The sequence below is a fragment of the Pongo abelii genome, chromosome 9 (genome assembly GCF_028885655.2).
Source record: "Pongo abelii isolate AG06213 chromosome 9, NHGRI_mPonAbe1-v2.0_pri, whole genome shotgun sequence".
In the NCBI taxonomy this organism is placed as follows: Eukaryota; Metazoa; Chordata; class Mammalia; order Primates; family Hominidae; genus Pongo; species Pongo abelii.
The window spans coordinates 125,414,387-125,434,303 of NC_071994.2; the positions used below are offsets into that span (position 1 = coordinate 125,414,387).

General features: G+C 43.1%; 1 long non-coding RNA gene across 3 annotated transcripts in view; it reads right to left on the reverse strand.

The window, feature by feature from the left end:
- The window catches only part of LOC129048802 (uncharacterized), a 197,300-nt gene that overhangs the window by 74,926 nt on the left and 102,457 nt on the right, over positions 1 to 19,917 (reverse strand). For all 3 annotated transcript variants that reach the window (XR_010141750.1, XR_010141751.1, XR_010141749.1), the window contains exon 5: positions 24 to 169. This is a non-coding gene — a long non-coding RNA (uncharacterized LOC129048802). The remainder of the gene's footprint in view (positions 1 to 23; positions 170 to 19,917) is intronic.

The window sequence follows — 19,917 nt, forward strand, 5'->3', positions numbered from 1 at the left end:
ACTGTCCTCTTGCGGGTACCTACCTGTGTGCTCTGCAGCCACACGCACCTCCTGGTTGCCCCTCAGATGTCTTGGTTCTGTCTGTCTGATGCCGCCAGCCTCCACCCAGGGCCTGTGAGCTGTGCACGTCTTCAAGCTCTTTGTTATTTTTCCTCCTTAATTTATAATGCTAGGCAAATAACAACATACAATAAAAGATGATATCTGCTGTGTTTCTCGCCTGCAGCCTCCAGAAGTGTTATCTTAGACCCCATCATTGCAACAAAGAAATCTCTCAGTTGAGTGAGTGAAAACCAGTTACAGGACAGGAGGAGAAACTTCTGCGCTTCCAAAATTCCGCAGCCCCAGCTGCCCTCCGGGGGCTCCCCCTTGTGGGAGATGTGGGGCATGGCAAGGCAGTGCCCAGTTGGGACGGTGCCTGGGTGGGAGGAGGGCGAGAGAAGAGTGCTCGCACTCAAGGATGTGCCCCAGAGGGCGTGGGGTCCGGCTCCGGCCACGAAGAACAGCCTTTGTGTGAGTTGCAGGGTTGAGGTCCTCTGTAATTTCTCAGGGAAATACTTCCGGGAGACGGAGTCCTCAGTGCCTGGAGGTCTCTGGGTCCAGGTGAGTGTGGTGTGAGTAATAAGCCTGCATGGCTTACGCTCTGCGTGGGAAGTCCTGTATCACAATCACAATGTATCATAAAGTCGGATGTTCACACAGGGCTGTTCCGAGACATAAGGTGTGGTCTCCACTCTGTGAGTAAAAGACTTGATGGTCCAGTCTCCTGGATTCTCTTGCCACCATGGACACTTGGCCTTTCGGTCCCTCTAGAGCTCTGGACACATACTGCTCCCCACCTTAGTGAAAACAGACTGTATGTCCAAATAGTATCTTTCTCCAGAGGAACACGGTCTCGTTTATAGTAACCCACCCTGGCAGATATTTGTGTCATCCTCCTCCTCCTCCTCCGCCTCCTCCTCCTCTTCCTCCTCCTCCTCCTCCTCATTTTAGTGTCACACAGCTTCTTTTGCTTACGGTTATTATTGTGTTTTTTTTTTAATCTTTATTACTGTAGTGCCTATGTTGCTTATGGAGAAACAGCTCATGAAGTAGCTGTGGTTTTTAATAAATGGAGCTTTATTATTTTATTCCAAGTTCAATCTTCATGTACGGTTCGGTACAGAGCTGCCACCAACATCAGAAGGGTGGTGGAATTTAATAGAGGCCAGTGGAAATTGGTCTGAGATTTGTTTTGCTGAAATTAAGAGCTCCCTTGCCAGAACTGCTGGAAGAGTCAATGAGACAATGTGACGTGGCAAAACAAGCTCTAGGCTTCAACAGATCTAGACTTGATACCTATCTCTGCTACTTATTTTATGCTCAATTAACTACTCTCACCTCAGTTTGTTTGTCCATAAAATGGAGTTAACTTAGTTTCACAAGCAAGATCTCACAACTGGTATGATGGCAGAATGAAATAATGTGTCACAAACCACATGCTCACCTACAGTTCAGTGGCAGAGCACGGTTGTCATTCTGGAAAGTTTCCTTGTTTGGATTCCACTAACTGTGCTGATAAATAGAGAGCATCCCACCAGGCAGTTGTTTCCTCCACATTTGACATCATGACCAGTTTTCTCCTGCAGACTTGGTCTGGGTCTCTCTGTCTGTGTCACACCCAGCATACTGTTCTCACAGCGGGGGAGCCAATCAATACTCCTTAATGGTGTGGCTCATTGCCCTGTACTGAGGATGATCAGTGAGTGTCACTCACACTTTTCTCCAGAGACAGAACATAGCCTAGACATACGGGGCAGGAGGAGGTCAGGAACCCTGGGTTCTGATCTTAGCTCCACTTATTAGTGCATTAGAAATGATACTTGAAGTTGCATAAGTCTCTGATTCTGTTGCAGCTACTTTATGAGTTATTTCTCCATAACTAACATTGGTATTACAGGAATAAAGACAAAAGACAGCAATAACTTTAAGCAAAAGAAGTTGTGTGCCACTTAAATGATGATGATGATGAGGAGGAGGATGATGACAAAGCAGAAGAAAGTATGTCAATTGGTGATATTGCTATGAACCATAAACTCAATAAATATTTCTCAGACCTATGTTGGGCCTAGGGCTGAATATGAAAGGGTTAAACTGCCCTGAAGATAATTAAACCTTGTTACAAACTCAAGTTAAAAAACAAAAAAAAAAACAAAAAACAACAAAAAAAATACAGCAATAAGGATTTAGAGAAATCAAGAAAAGCAGCAAAAACATTCGCTTTCACACAAACAGATCTAAAACTGAGAACCTTTAGTGACAAGCCCGCTGTGAAAGATGGGATCAAAATTCAGAATTACTTCTACAGGAGGAAGTATCAGAGGGTCTGGAGCATACGTGTCCCCATGAGGGACACGGGGTCATGAGTGGAGAAACAGGAAAATGAGTGGTGAGGGAAGGAGAGTCTTGTTCCCCTTTGGATTGGCAGAGCATTCCATTCTGCTCTGCACCCCACACCAGGAAAAATGCAGGACCCAGACACTAGGACAACAAAGATGAAGCAACCATGTCATGAGGAACTTGAAGAACTGGAAATATTTAGGCAGATAAAGATACAACTCTGTAATTGCTGTCTTCGAATATTTAAAGGACTCTCAATTAGAAAAGGGTGGGATTTGCTCCACCCAGCTTCAGGAAATAGAATGAAACTAATGGAGAGACACGTCAAAGAGAAATATTTTTGATCCACTATAAGAAAAATATTCTGGTAGTTTAGTCCAGGTTTGGAAAGGTCACTTTGTGTCTGGAGAAGGCTGTGAGGGCTCTGTCATTGGACATTCTTTGGCCAAATGCAGGGCCAGTCATGGAGGCTGCCTGCACTGAGACAACCTTTGGGGATCCTTCTAGCTCTCGGACTATTTGAGTCTATGAACGCCTTGGGATCTAAAAGGAGAAACTAGACAAAAGAAGCATGTGACATCCTCACACAGAGCATTTTAACTCCTGCTGAGGGATCTCCTGGTCTAACACATTAGATGATCAGATAAATCCAAAGTGTGCTTGCAGCCTTTTCCTCTCTTTCCCTTGAACAGCACTATTTCTTTAACTATCACAGGTAAGTCCCAGAGTTAGGTATCTCCTAGGTGGGGCAAATGGCCTTTAGTATAGTGGAAAACACACAAGAAAAGGCAAAACTCTTACACTGAATGATCAGTTTAAGGAGAATCGCAGGTTTTAAAAGAGATGATGTTTAGAAGCCATCTTATCAAATATCTCCCCCAATGTCTGAATTCCATCCATATCTTCCCTGATTGAGCGGTTGTCTGATCTCTGTTTGAACTCAGCCTCTGAAGTCAATTTGATTGGAGGCCATTCTGATTGGGCTCAAGAATAAGCAAAACACACGTATAGAAAATGCAATCAGGAAGACATGGACGCAAGGGAAAAGGCACCTTTGGTATAGTACCAGAATACAAGGCAGAGCCTAAAGCTAATTAGAATTTCTTGAAGTCAGAATTACAGTAAATTTTTAAAGCCCTACCTACAGTTTGAGGAGACATACTTGGGACACACAGTACCAGTAAAAATTGTAGGTGACGTTGTTGCCTTTTCTGCAATCTTTTGCGTCTATGTGTGAGCCTTACATTGCAGGCTGGGAAGGTACAAGAATAGGGGCAGGGCACCAGAAAGGGTGCAGATTGCTAAAAAGGAAGGAACTACGGGGCTTTGGGTGGGGCTGGTATGTGGTATGTGTTTGGAGTTGCTTTCACGATATTATCCTGGACAGAGTTGCAAAAAAGGGTGCAAAGCTGATGAGGGTGTCAGATAAGAGAAATGGAGCATTTGAGAATTGACCTCTGATTGAGCAGAGGGAACCCTGAGCTCAGACAAAGGAGAAAAAAAGAGTTTAGGGATGAAGAAAAAGGGAGAAAAATTTAGAGGTAGGGAGATGTGAAGGGAGAAACTGCATAGGAGGTCTAAGATATCTGGGACGTTTCCAAGACCATCATGGGGTCTCAAGGGGTGATGAGAGGCAGGAAAAAGGGTAAATGCTGAGGAGGAAGAAGGAGGCCAGGCACTGAAAGATCTTCTGAGTAGAAAGAAACAGAAAGAAAGCTAGACCCATCATTAGACTTGGTGTCTCCATTTCCTGACGAGGTCACTTCTCAGGAGAGAGAATCAAAGGGCACCTTCCTGGCTGCAAAAGATTGTTAATTCACGAGAAAAATCTGAATCCATCAAGTGTTGACTAGACACCTCCTATATGCTCAAGATAAAGGACAGAAGTAGAAATCAAGTTCCACAGTAACCTGAATTACTATTAGTCAGTTAACAATCATTTGCTCGGTAACTACTCTTGGCCAAAGACCATGGTAAGCATCGGGAACCCGACTGGGATGACTAGGCCAACCCTCCCAGGGGTCACAGAGTAACAGGTGAAGGGGAGAAGCACGGCCAAGTGTAAAACTCCTGCAAAGGATTATAGGGTGCTGTGAAGGAAAATAACAGAATATCCAAAGAATCATTTCTAGGTTTTCTGTTTTTAACAGAAAAGACAGGTCAGACGCCACAAAGAATCAGGAGCAGTCAGTCTATAGGAAGTGTTGTCCTGGCCTGGGAATGTCAGAAAGAATTTTCCTAGTCCCCAGTGCCCAGATAAGGGCCGTGGAGGCTGAACTCAGAAGAGGACCACTGAACAACTGGCCACACTCGGGGCTGTACTCTTCAGGGCAATGAGGAGGCTGAGAATGGAGGGAGGAGGCCTCCCAATCTACATCCTTCTCCAGCAGACCCCACTCACCCTGCCAGGTGACAGTTCAGTGGATGTGACTTCCACCAGTGGCTAAGCAAGGAAACAGCCTCTTTGGAGTTTCTCCAATGTCGCAGCTCTCCTGTCCCCCTTGCTGTTCCACTCAAGCTCGCAGATGAGCCCAGCTCCTCTCCTCCATTCTAAATGCCTCTGTTTCAGGGAAGCGTTTGCATTTTCCTTGGCACAGGTACAGCTTGCTGAATTCTTTTAGGCCAGGCCAATTACAACAAGCCCTAAAATTGCTGAGCCAAGTGGTTTCTTCAGAGATCTGCTTACATTCCCTCCCTGAAAAGAGCAGGGGGCCCACTTCGTGCAGTCTCTGCACACAAAAAGTGCACGTTTTGCTTTTAAGGTGGAGTAGGCATGGGACAGTTTTCCCAGAGAGAGGGTGAGATGCAACCTATTTTCACTCTGATTTTACTTCGCCTAATTGGGCTTCATCCCATTTCAGAGGACGGACAAGATGGCTCAGGGCCGGCTCCCTTAAAGACTGTCTTGAGAAAGGGCTAGAGAGGCTTTTAGCGCAAGCCCCATGGGATCACAAGTTGAAAGAAGTATTTGTATGTGTCAGTACCCTCTCATTCCTGAACTTCAACTAGGTTCAGGGTTCAGTATTGCAATCACATTCTCGTAAGTTCTGGCTTTGGGAGGAAGATGGAGTCAGTAATGCATAACTTTGATTTTTGTATATAATCATGATATTTGGGTAGAAATAACTCAATTCGAAAGAATTCTTTAGATTAGTCTAAAGTTGTTTATTTTCCTGATTTTGAAATTGTTACACCATGACTTTTCAACAAACTCACCTCTTTGTTTATTTTCTATTATGCTTACATCAGAATACATAACATTCCCTAGCTATTTCTAGCTTAGAGGAAGACATTGAGAGATTATCTTAATGAGAACAGGTCAAGCGGTGGCATAGCCAGTTTGGAATTTAAAATTATCCATGAATAATAAATAAAGCATCTAATCTAGTGCAGATCATTGAGAACTGACCAATTCTGAGAGGTACTTGCCAGAAAACCAAACAGTGTCCCTCCCACAATAAAAATTTATCACAGAAAGAAGTGTGTCCTTGATTCTTGGCATTAACTCATGGCTAGTAAGGCCACGGCATTGCAGATCTGTGCTCCGAGTCTGAAGGCATTCTTCAGATGGGGAAATAGGATCTCTTGAAAAGAGAAATTTGAACTCATTCTCATAGATGAGATGACCTACATGTGTCCAGAGATATGAGAGCAGTCATTTAGAGCAGAACTTTCTTACTCAGACAGAAACTAAAGGGTCACAAGGTAAAAAACTGCCATTTTTAACTTAAAAGACAAAAAATCAGGGCAAATCTCATTTGCAGATGGATAAATAAATTCTAGAAACCTAATCTGGTTCTAACATCCTTATCAAAAAGCCTGGCATGATGGACAAGAGGGTCTCTGGTGGTCATTCTCCTGGGAGGGGGCTCTACCAAGAGCCCCCAGCGCCACTCAACCCAGAAACTTTCAGCCCCCACTGGGCACTTGGCAATCAGAAGTAACCACATGTCTATGCTTTTGAGGAAATTTTACAAACTGAAATTTGCCTGGCTTAATTACAAGGATGCTTGGTTTTTCTATATCAGCTAATGAATAGTAGAGATTCACATTTCCATACCAAGAAGGGAAAGAGCATCCTAAACTCAGAGCAGTCTTCAGTGTGGGAAACCAAATGGGATGGTGAGAGGGTCAAGTTTCTTGTCTTTCATTTAGAATATAGCTGGACTCAAGAGCTGCTCATCTTCAGGGAATTTCATAGGTTTTTGGCTAGGGACCAATCTGGGTCATAAAAAGAGGAAACCCCCCTGGGCCCAGGTAGATCTCTAAAGAAAAAGCTTTGGTTGCCTAGGCTTTGTTTAGCAAAAGAATATTTTTTTCTTGTCCTAGAGTCAGCAAACCTACTGCCAGGTAATCTGAGAGGCCCACAGGGAGACTCCAAGAAGACAAGCCCAATAGTCCCATACCAAAATCTTTCATCTTGGAGGCCATTAAGGTGCCACATCTTCACTACAATTCCAAATGCCTACTGCCTTTGGGTGGCATCACAGCAATAAACACAGGACTGAATTAAAAGTCATTTCCATTTCGTCGCTAAAACCAAGGAAATCTGGTACCACAGCCTTGAATTTATAAGTAGGAAAATGGTACCAAAAAAGTGAGGGTTGGAACTAATTTAAAACACTAAAAGTCACTCAACACTGCCGGTGGGTGGTGCAGGATATTGCCATGGCACTTTCTGTTAAATTTCTTCCTCCCAATTCTTTGCAGAATTCTCCTCACTTGTGTGTGCAGAGAGCCCCACTAACTAAAAGCAACCTGAGTGTTAGATATTATCACCATGAAGGGTTGGGGCAATGGGACGCATCAAACGGCATCATCCCTCAGGGAAGTACAAACCTGCATCCACTGCCCTATTTCTAATCTTGACTCACCCTATGACAGGGTCATACTCCCCTCATCATGAGAGGTTATGGGGGAGTTTGCACAGCTAACAGGCCACTGTTACTCCCTGCTTGTTTGTCGGCAAGAAAAGTGCAGAAAGTTCAGTTGCTCCCATTGGCCATTGGACAAACGCCCAGTTGCTCTCTGGGGAAATCTGATTGTGTCATAGTTAATTCCTCCCTCACCCATGCCTCTCCTTTATAGCCGCTTAGTTGCCAAGCTCTGTCCATTCTTTCTCCATTGTATTTCTTGAATTAGTCCCTTTCTTTTATTCCTACTGCAGTTATCCTCGGTGAAGTTTTCATTTTTTCTCAATTGGACTATTGCTATATCTTCTTACTTGGTTTCTTACTGCTAGGATCTACCCACTGTAATCCATTTTACATGTGACTTGTCGTTTAGTCTCCCTAATACATGCTTCTGATTATGTCACTCTTATGTTCCAAAACTCATGGTGATTCTTTGTTGCCTGCTGGTCACAAGTGATTCTGCATTGCCTGCTGAACAAAGTCCAACAAATAAATTGACAGTTTTCTTCACAAAGATGAAATTGTCCTATGACTCACATGTTACCCCATAATTAAAGGACTGAGACCCAGAAAGTTACTCAAACTTCAAGTAGCCCATGCCCCAGAGGTAAATTTCACTTGCCCTATTTAAACAAGGTTTTCTTCAATATATCCTCCTCGTCACGATCAAAAAGTTCTTTCCAGTGTCTGCCTTGAATTATCCCTTAAGCTCTTGAACTCTACTATCTTTAACTATTATTTGTTTTAATAGCAAGTTCCACTCTCAGAAATGAGACTAGCAAATAAAAAGAAAGAAGTGACTCCCAAGAAAAACACCAGAGCATGACATCATAGTGAGTTAAAAGGGGCTGAAATTGGAAGTGGGCTAATGGCTGTTTATGATTTTTGTTTGTTCAACACCCTACGTCTTAGGACCTTAACCCTCTACAGACTATTATCTTGTTGGTGATGGGTATTCCTCTGCTGCACTTATACTTCCGTTCCTCAAATCATAAAGCATTGATTATATATCACCACAATCAAGTTGTAATAATAATCCACAATGATAGCAATAGTCTAATGAAGAAATATGCTCTGGTAAAGATCCTTGGATATCAGAGAGAAGTGTAAAGATTGCAGAGGACAGGTGCAGTGGCTCATGCCTATAATCCCAGCACTTTGGGAGGCTGAGGTGGGCGGATCACCTGAGGTCAAGAGTTCGAGACCAGCCTAGCCAGCATAGTGAAACCCCGTCTCTACTAAAAATACAAAAAATTAGCCAGATGTGGTGGTGTGTGCCTGTAATCCCAGCTACTCAAGAGGCTGAGGCAGGAGAATCACTTGAACCTGGGAGGCGAAGGTTGCAGTGAACCAAGAATGTACCACTCCAGCCTGGGCAACGGAGAGAGATTCCATCTCAAAAAAATATATATATTGTAGAAAGCAACTTGGAGAATAATTCATAGAAAAACAACTCAGACACTTTACCCATCATTAGAGCATTGACATTTCTGGGGTTGAATGCAGTAGTGGCTAGGAATGGACATTAACTTTTCACACTGAGGGGAATAACACATGATACCACACACAGTGTTGAGGATTCAAATTCTCGAGAGTGTCTTTGTCGTGTGTTAATGATGGATATAAAGGTTCTCTATATGAGGCCTATGATAGTCAATGGTCATTCCTCTATCTTGAGAATGGTATGGGCTATACAGATAACAGCATAGAGAGGTCAGAAGCTAACTTTTCTTTCAAAAAAAGATGAAGAGAATAAGGGAAGGGAAGGGGAAGAGGAGGGAAGGAGAGGAGAGGGGACGGGAGGGGAGGGGAGGGGAGGGAAGCTTAGCAAATTCTTGGGTACAACTTACAATTTTTCCTGATATCTTACCACATTGCACAGCTAGGAAGTTCTTCTGAAGATCTAACCTGTGTTTCTTCTGGTGTTTTTGTTTATTTGTTTACCATAGATTATTTATAGCCTTTTTCCAAACAGAGAGATACTCACAGCCCTTCCCAGCTGGCTGTTTGGCTCAGCTAACAGAGCTGCTCTGAAAGTCGTGGTTAAAACTTCTTTCCCCTAAAAGGGTCGTTGAGTTTGCTCCATAAGAGAGCTATATCAATCACCCTTCCTAAGTGACAGTCTTGTCATACATAGAAGAGAAGCCAGGCAGCTGAGTAGATGCCGTTATCACCACTGCTTCTATCTATTAAAAAAATAAAAACAAGATTTCTGCCTACTCTCCAACCCAGCCAAAGAAAGCCTCAGAGTCAGACACCTGGAATTAACCCTCATCGCTGCATCCACAGAGGACGCCTGGCCAGAGCAGTGCCGGCGGTGACAGAGCTGGGACCACCGACATCTGAAATGCATCCTGCACTCCAGCACTTATGTGGTACTTGCTTGTCTCATAAAACCATTTTGTTTTTTGGGGATGGAGATAAGGTTCTTTAACAAAATTTTCAATCTATAGTTGTACTCCAACGTGTTCCTTATACATCTACAACTTCTTCTACCTTATAAAATAAACTATACCCCTGATTTAAAAAAAAAAAAAAAAAAAAAAAAAGCACAGCATTAAAAAAACGAATCTCAGAGGCCACGAGGCTTTTCACATTTTGCCAGAAGTAGGCTTTTGTCTGTGCTGGTGCCCTGGAGCTCAGGGATTTCTTAGGAATGAGCGTACAAGTGGCCTTAGGACCTCAATGATTGGAAAGAGACACCTTGAAGGCTGGAAGGAGGAGGTAAGAGCAGAGTTTCATCCAATCTGTGCTCACTTTCCTGTTCAGAATTACCTGGGCAGGTAGCTTAACATCTCCTAACCTTGGTTTCCTCACCTGTAAAATGAGAATAATAAGAGAACACATCCCACGGGATCTTTGAGAACACTTATTCAATGGAATGAAACCCTCAGCACAATGCCTGGCACCTCGGGAGTGACCATTAACGATGCCTCTTGTTATTAATATTATCACAGTCATCTCAGGGAAGCAAAGTAGCAAAGACTGACCATGGGAAAGAGAGCTGTGGGAAAGTGACAGAGGTGCTGCCATCCCCTCAGCCCTGCCCATGACCCCACTGTCGGGGGTGCAGAACATTTCTCCCGTTCACCAGGTCCCAACCCACTCCCAGATAGAGCAACACGGTGGAACAGTAAAAGCCTGGCTCCCGCAAGATGGCACCATGACGGGCTGTGCCTGGATCCGGAGGAGACGTCTCTGTCCAGCATTTCCATCAGGCTCTTCTGAGCCAGCTCCTGGGGCGTGCACAAAGACCCATTCAGGATGGCTGGAGTTCTGAAAGCCAGCAGATGAGCCGAGGGGCCGGGAAGGGGGTGGAGAATCAGCACAGCGCCTGGCACTAACCCCACTGGGACCTGCCCTGGGCAAGCAGGCGTGGAGGGCTCAGGTCTGCCACCACGGCTGCACTCTTTGTCTTCCCGCAGATTCCGTTCTCTGATGGTGGTCCAGGGCACCAAGGACACCAGCTGCCATGGCTGGGATTGAATGACCTCCCTGGGGTGGCTGGGAACCCCCACTCCCATAGTGCCAGCCCAGTGGGCAGGATACCCAGTGGAAACAGGCCATTACTAACAGGCCTGCCATTTCGAAAGTGCCTCTTTCTGGGAAAACTGACTCTCAGAGGTTCCCACCCTGGGAAGGTACAGTGAGAAATAAGCAGCTAAATTACTATGCAGTAGCCGATAGTTATTCCCCAGGACCTAGAAAGTGACTCTGTGCCCTTCAGCCTCAGTTTTCCCACCTGTACAATGGGGCTAGGTACAACAACCTGTTGGAACTCAAAAAGTAGCTGCTGTGAGAGAATTTATCAGTAGTAGTTGGTTTATTCCCTTTGAACACAAATATATCAGATCTGATGCATCAAGGATATGCCAGTCCTGCAGCTCCCTGAATGTTAGAGCACAGAGGCTGCTTAATGGACCATGACCCTTGGATGCAAATGAAAATAAGATTCCCTCTTCTACTCTTTCCCTCCTAAGTCTATAAGAGGCTGTCCCAACAAGGTGACAAGCTGAACATGCAATAGAAAACTGAGCCCCTTTAGGCTGCCAGAATTGTAAGACATTTCCTGTGGGACAACAGCATTTCCCAGATGACTCAATTCAGAAGGACTAAAAGGAGTTTCTGTGACCTGAAGATGTTTGTACATCAGCTAATCTAGCTTTCCACCTTTGCTGGAATATGCTGACTGCATTTATTCCTCTAGATATCTCTCACCCAATAGTAAGACGCAGTAGAAGCACCACCTCCTCCAGGAAGCCTTCCCTGACTACACAGCTTGAATTAGTGCACTGTCATATTCTCCCACAACACCCTGGGCACACACACTTTTCTCTTAGCAATCAGGAAATTATATTGAAATTGTCTGCTTGTTTGTCTCTGTCTTCTTGGTGACCAGGTACTATACTTTACAATCTTTTTTACTCCAGTATCTAATACAGTGCTGGCATAATGCAGGAATTTAATAAGTGTTTATTGAACTACATGGATGTGTAGCTCTCTAGAGTATTTGCTAGCATAAACCCCCATTTGTATTTTATAAGGGTATCCCATAACCTCTGCTCTTAGGAAGTTCTATCTCATATCTAACTCAGGTCTCTCCTGCATGCATATATTTCTCTTTTTTCAAACCTCAGGAGACCACAGCCAGTCACAATCCTCATTCTTATCAGAGTGATCACAGAAATCACAACTTGCACTCATCATTGTTTTTCTCTCAGGTTCAGCTTTATTTTTTTGGTCTTAAATCAGGAATGAACTTTCACAGTCTCAACTCTGGCCATTTTTCCTTTTAACAAACAAATAGAAAAGAACTTCCAAGAAGGATTTTGACCAGATAGAGTCTGCTCCTTTTAACAAGATTGTGTGAAGCACCTACTATGTGCCAGGCTGTGTGTGATGGAAAGGGAGCAAATGCGTAAGTCCCTAACATCAAGAGATCTTCAACCTAAAACAGAGAGTAATGGGGGTACTTAATTTAATTCATAAAAAGTAGCACCCCACTTTCTTGTGGTCCCTTGGTTAGAATCACCAACTTTTGTGAGTTTGTAGAAAAGCCCAGAGTGCTAAAAAGTAAAAAGCAAACATTCCCATTTCTGAGCAATTTGGGAGAAACTAAGTGGCCCAGTCAGGGGACACGTTGGGGAGTACCTTAAAGGATAAGTGTCAAGTGTCTGTTGACATTTCTAAAGAAATCCATTTGCATTTTCACTGCCAAGGAGAGGGCAGCCTCCACTGGCCACACATTCAGAAAGCTGGCAGGAGCCACTGGTCAGCAACCCCCAATCAAACAGGCTTTCTCTTTCTGGCCAAAGAGCTCAGGGTCTGCGTGACTTGAGGCAAGTCATCCGGGGACATTTGGGATTCTGATCTAGTGAGCCAGTGAAGACGGTACAGATAAGGCCCAGACAGAAATCTGGCAGCCTAAATAACATCTGGTTGGTCTGAGGTTTGGACTCTGGCTGGGGCTGGGAGCCCAGGGCTGGCGACTGGGGAGCCTGCATTTGGAGCTGGTGACAGCAGGTGGCGCATGAGCGCAGAAACCGACCCTCAGTGGGCCCTGAAAGAAATCATGGTGTTAATGCCACCCCAAACCACAGCCAAGCAGGGCAAAGGCGACCATGTTGTCCTCAAGTCCTGAAAAGGGCAAATTGCACAGATGGAGCAAAGAACCATAGATGGGCAATTCTCAGGTAAAGAAAAGCCAAGGTAGGTCGTCAGAGATCTAGGTAAAATCCTTCGATGGTCAAGGACTTCAGAACTTTAGGAAATGTGCAAAGAAAATGAAAGAGAAAGCCAACACATAACATTAACTTCAGGAGCAATATAAGAGCTCCTGGAGAGGAAAGGCTCAAGTCACTTTGAACCCTTAGGGTAGCTGATGAGCCAGGTTTCATTCTCCAAATAGCCTCTCCTTCCCTCCAGCAACAAAACGCAAACAGAATATTCACAACAAAAACCTCACCTATTACAGTTAGTAAAGCCTCGAAAATCAACATTTTTAAACAAAAAATGGAAACGTTATCTCCATCTTAAAGCTAGTAGAAGGCACCTTCTTGTTGCCCCAATCTCTGCATAAGTTCTCTTCCAAAGCATATCACTGGGGGAAGAAGGGAGAAAGTTCCCCTCCAGTAAATAGCCAAGGTTCTTCAGTTTCTGTGCCCAAAAGGGACAAAAAAGCATAGTCCTACTTATCTATTTACCCGACACCATAAGTCGAGGAATTTTAAGCAGCTGATTCTAAAAGCTAGAATAAAAGCGTTACACACAAGATATGAGACAACCTCCCTCCAAAAGATAACGTGCACAAGCAGTAGACTGCTGAGATATGCAGTGGAGAATTTTCCCTCATCCACTTAAGCAGTAAGGGTTGGCTTTGGGATAAATCTCGGGGAATGCAAAGAATATTACTTATTTTTCCATTTGGTTTACTTTCATGTTGTTAACTTCTCTCGTGGGAAGTAGATGCCTAAGCTCTGATGTATATAAATCAATTTTCAGTGTTTACTTAAGTACATATACGTACACTATAGCAAAATGTTGCTTTGCTTGAAAAATCATTGAAACATTTGATGTGTTTGCTCTCAATCAATATTCTGCAAAAAGCATCTGGGTTCGCTGCTCAACTAGGACAGTAGACAAGCCTGGAGTCTTTTCCATGAGCCACCTGCCACTTGCCAGCTCTATGGGGTCCCACATCACAGTTGTCCCAGTAGCAGAGAGTATAAGGGCTATGTGATTTAGGCTGCAACAAAGGGTGATGACAGAACAGAGAAAGGCAAGGTGAATTCTCTCTGCATGTGACCAGAAAGGCTTCGTGGAAAAGGACACTCCAGTTGTTTGACTACTCCATGCCTTCGGACATGTTGTTTTTTGGTCTGAAATGCCATTCCTCAACTCCCACCATCATCCTTTTGGGGGAATTTCCAGTTTCCTTCAAAAATAAGTTCTGATACTATCTAGAGCCCTCCCTGACCATCACTTTGCCCCTTAGAAGTCCTATACAAATCTCATTCCAAATACATGGCACAGGAATGATGTTTGTGTCTTTGTTGTTGTCTTTATTATAATATTCACTCACCAGCTGGGAGACTCCTTTTTTCTAATTTTTTTATTTTTTTTTGAGGTGGAGTCTCATTGTGTCACCCAGTCTGGAGTGCAATGGTGTGATCCTGGCTCACTGCAACCTCTGCCTCCCGGGTTCAAGTGATTCTCCTGCCTCAGCCTCCTGAGTAGCTGGGATTATAGGTGTATGCCACCACACTCAGCTAATATTTTGTAATTTTAGTACAGACAGGGTTTCATCATGTTGGTCAGGCTGGTCTCGAACTCCTGACCTTGTTATCCACCTGCCTCTGCCTCCCAAAGTACTGGGACTACAGGCATGAGCCACCGCGTCCGGCCTTTTTCTACTTCTTAATGGTTTCCCAGATACCTCTCCCTACAGCTCCTCACTAAGTAGGGTTGCCAAATAAAAACAGAACCGCCCAGTTCAATTTGAATTTTGAACAAACAACAAATAGTTTTTTAGTGTAGTATGTCTCAGATACTTCATATATCATATTCTCATTTGTTAACTATGGCAGTCTTACTCCTGAGATCACTGAGTTCGTGCCTTGTGCCCCCTCCCTGCCCTAGGGCAACCATTCAAAGCTTCAGGTGCACTTTCTCAGCATTAGCCTCTCTCCCCAGCCCTCCAGAAGAAAGGCGACACTCCTTGCACACACTGTTAGCAGCCTGGAAGAGTCATCTAAGGTCAGTTTCAGATCCATTTTGAGATTTTTTCTTTTTCTGTCCTGTATTGGCTGTATTTATTCAATAGGAGTCAAGTTTAAGTGTTTCAATTCAATATAATACCACTTGTTCAATTAACTGTTAAATAGGAGAGTATCACTTACTTTTCATTTAAATGTGGTTTAATGAATTACATGAATTGTATGACTACGACACTTTGCAATCTGTTAAATCCATGTTTAATTTCAAAGTATGGCAGGCTGGGTGTTGTGACATTTACCTTTTCAGTTCCTGCTGTCTCTTTCTACCATTTCCCTCCTTCAGAAAACAAGAGAGATCCAGCTGGGAAGGTAGAAATCTGCAGAAACACATCCAATCCTATCAGAGTGCCCACCACCGAGAAACACCTTTAAGTTAAAGTTGCCCACTTTATTTCACTATCTTGTCAAATGGAGCTTTAACATGAAAATAGAAACATCTTGGATTCCTCTAACAAGTCCCTTCTACCAAGACTAACATTGTTTTCCATTTACATCCACTTCCCAGGGTGAAAAATGGCAAAAAGGATAATTTGTAACAACGTTGCCATACCTTTTTTCACTTCATGACAGGCACAGAAAATTCTAATAGCTGAATGACTGGGATCAATTGGAAAGAATTTGGGAGATTCAGTATGAGGCTTAGTAATAAAATTAATTAATATAATTTAAAATTAATAAAAATTATTTTGTTTGTTCATTATTTTAAAATATAAAATGTTATATAAATATATTAAATGTGAAATTTGCATAAAATCTCCCAGTTAATGGTTTTCTATTTAGAAATGCCTAACATCTGATTTTAAAAGGTAAAGATAAAAGTCACATATGCCTTCTACCTTATTAGAACAATACAAAATATAAGAGCAAATTAAATCAGAAAATAATAGAATATTTTTATACTGCAGGCAAAGCGAAGAACTTCCCTGCGAACAAATAAATCATGACTAAGAAAAAACTGAATTCATACTAGGACATTTTAACAGGAAGATCCAGGGAGGGAAATGTACTTCAGCTGTCGCACAACACGCTCTGGTGGCAGGGTCCGTTCAGAGAGTTGCATACACCTAAACAGTCATCACAGAAGCTAGCGAGTTTATAGACAAAGCAATGTATGTTCAAATACACTTGAAAATTTCTAAATGGTTGTCCAAATGACTTTCATACTCTACCACTACAAAAAGCATATAATCATGAAGAACTCAGGGCACACTGGCAGGCCATTCCAGGTGCCCCCAAGACCACACAGCACCTCTGGGAAGCTCTGCCTTATGGGAAGAGGTCACAGTGTGCTTACGTCCTGGCACATTTTAAATGAATGAATACCAAAGAAGAGAATTTAACTAAATGAAAATCTTCCCCTAACTATTAAAGATTGTAGTGGGAAAATGCAGGGATAGCCTCCCTTCCCTAGCCAGCCCTGGTGTATGGAAAGGGCAGGTGAAACCATTCTGTTCAATCCCACATGCGAGTAGCTGTGAGATGCCAGGCACGGGGGGAGGCACTGGAGAGAGAAAATATGCAAACACCTTGGTCCTATTTAGGATCAGCTCACAATGTGGGGAGTGAGACTAATATATATAAACAGAGATCCAAGAGAATCTATGGTTTATCATCATCACGCCTGTGATAAGAGTCAATGATTCTTAGAATTCAAGGATTCTTCTCTGCTCACCCTCAATGCATGCTCTAACCAGACACACATGATTTTAGCATCGTGCTGTCTTTCTCCTGAATAATTCTCTTTCCCCCCAATAGCTTGCTTTAAGCTTGCTTCTTAAGAACGTTTTTCTCCTACTGAAGAGTCTGCCACTGTTCTCCCTCTCACTCTCAGCTAGCCCAGATGGTTTCAGAGCTTGGGAAGAAGAGCACAGCACCACCGGTTACCATTTTGTGGCTGTATTCCTACATTCCTCGAATGTTAAACTCAGATGGCTGGAGAGCTGGGTTGACAATGAACCCAACAGTGTTTAAGGAAAAAGAGTTTTCTCTACGCATCCCATTTTCTAGGCCTCAGCAGGGTTTCCTTGAGCAGATGACTTTGAAATTGTCAGCCAAACCTGTGCCTCTCAAGAGCCTGTCTCCTTTAGTTCCAGCCCTAGAAGGATCACAGTATTGAGCCATGTGGCTTTGTTGACTCTGTCATGGATGGCACATCCATCAGGGAGTCCCATCTGAGCCCCCAGCAAAACAAAATTAACTAATGTGCATAAATTAGCACCAAATGTCTCCTCTGTGGAGAAATGCCAAAGCCATTCTTTCCTACAACAGATAACTGACCATCCTCCAGTTCCCATCAGACTCTCTTCAACAATGACCTGCACCTCACTGCACCTTGTGTTTGCTCTTATACCTTACCAGATGATTTCAAATGTATTTCCTCACTTGATCTTTGGCATTTGGGAGGGAGACAATGTAGATGTTTCATTTCCATTATACACATGAGTAAAATAAAGCTCTGAGGAGTTAAATGACAAGCCCACGTCACACCACTGAATCTTGAAGGGGCAGTTGTTGGACCAAGATCTTCTGACTCTGAATCCAGTATTCTTTCCACTACACCATATCCAGCCAGAAGCAATAAGAAAAATATTTGGGAAAACTAACATTGAAGGAGCCAGCATGTCTCTTTCTTGTTCTCTCAACCTCCAAAACAATTCACCAGAAATCTCTGGCAAGTTTCATAAATGTCTGAGTCACCCTTGGTGCACAGTTGATTCTGAAAAAAACTACACACACATATGCACACACACACACACACATTGATATAGCATAAAATGTATTAGCATCCCAGTATTGAAAAATCTTTATCATGTTCCATGTTGTTCTTCTCAATGCAGTATGTGCCTATAACCTAGTTCAATAACTATTTGCTGAATGAATACATTAATGTTCATCTCCCTTATGGCTACATCTTCTTTTACATCTCAGAATCATTCTTCTATTTCAGCCTGCCCCATACCCTAGCTGCTCCTACCAACCTTGCTGCAGTTTTGGAGCAGGCTCAGCCTAAGAGGAAGGCACACACAGATAAATGAATCACAGCCAGACAGAAATAAAACAACAGTCCCTATTCTGCTGAAACACAACCTATAAATTCTAGCTTCAGAGATGAGTGGGGTAAATAAATGCTTTAATCCTTTGAGACAGATAACCCCTTGAAATAGATATGCAAATCTCATTCTATAAGTGAAGGGCTATATGCTCAGAGGAGTTAAATAACCAGTCAAAGTTCACACAACAGGCAAGTGACAAAGGCCGAATTTGAACTAGGTTCTGAAAGTTCAGTTTACTGCTGAGTATCTAGTGTCTGGCACGGTAACCGGCCTCTCTGGTGCTTCTTGAAGAGGTGCTGTATGATGCACTTGAAGGCTTTTGTACTGGAAGTGTACTTGGCCTTCAAGGCTCTTCCTTAGCTATTTGCTAGATGGTGGTTAACTCTCTCACCTCCTCTGAGGGTTTGCATTTTACTCAATAAGCCCTCCTCTCACAACCCTAAACTGCAACCCATCATTTCCCCTGCCTCCCTCACTCTAGATCCCTCTTGCTCTACCTTGTTGCTTTTCCATAAAACTTATTACTGTATCTCACATATAAAATTTAGTCATTTATTATGTTTATGGATATTTGCTAAGTGGGCTTTGCTATAGCATTAATTTTTGTCTTTTTTTTTTTTTTTTTTTTGTTTGGGATGGAGTCTTGCTCTGTCGTCAGGCTGGAGTGCAGTGGCACGATCTCAGCCCACTGCAACCTCTGCCTCCCAGGTTCAAGTGATTCTCCTGCCTCAGCCTCCCCAGTAGCTGGGACTACAGGCATGCCCGATCATGCCCAGCTAATTTTTGTATTTTTAGTAGAGACGGGGTTTCACCATGTTGGCCAGGATGGTCTCGATATCTTGAACTCATGATCCACCCGCCTCGGCCTCCCAAAGTATCACAGGCATGAGCCACCGTGCCCAGCTGGATTATTTTTATCTTTTTAAATGTACTGATGCATCCTGAACACTAAGAATTCTACCAGAAAAAGAGCACATGTTCACAAAATATTTGCTGAATTGAAGGAATACATGAATGGGAGATACTTATTAATGGTAGTTAATATTTGGTGAATGAATGAAGAGTCAAGACTCCTTGCCTTATCTAAGCCATCCTGTGAATAGATTCCGTTTGTTACGCATCGCCTGCCTGCTAGGCCCAGTGATGCATAAGTGATCTCACTTAATCAGCCCCCAAATCCTTTGAGATGGAGAATAGTATCTCATATTCTAGATGAAGATATGCAAGTTCAGGGAAATTAAATTAAATTAGCCAAAGATCAGACAACTGGTAAGTGAGAAAGGCAGAATTTGAACTCAGTTCTGTCTAACTTCAAAGTTCAGGGGTCATTCTGCCCTGTCATGGCACTTCTCAATGTACTCACACCTAGAAAGGTGCTCCTCTGTAAATGAAATGCTGCCCCATATGAATAGGTAAGTTTTAGCCATTCATAGTTAATATTATTTTCTCATTAGACTCATGTTCAACTGGAGACGATTCCATTAACTGAGATGAGGCTGTTTATTTCCTCTACTATCCTGGAGCTGGGGAGCAATGCTCCATGCTAACCCAAGCCTGGTAATTTACATTTCTAATCACTCCACAATTTAATTAAGATCATGGCCTTTATCAGGTATACTGCAAATACAGCTGATGTCATCAGTGCTTACTTAATTAGTTTGAAGGAGAAAAAGGTTTTTTTACAGTCTGAATATGTCTCCACTGGTATGGCCTCAGGGGTTTGTGGAGGAAAAAAGAAACCAACTTAAAATCTGGATTCTGTGATTAAAGACTTTTTTATATATAACCTGGGAAAGG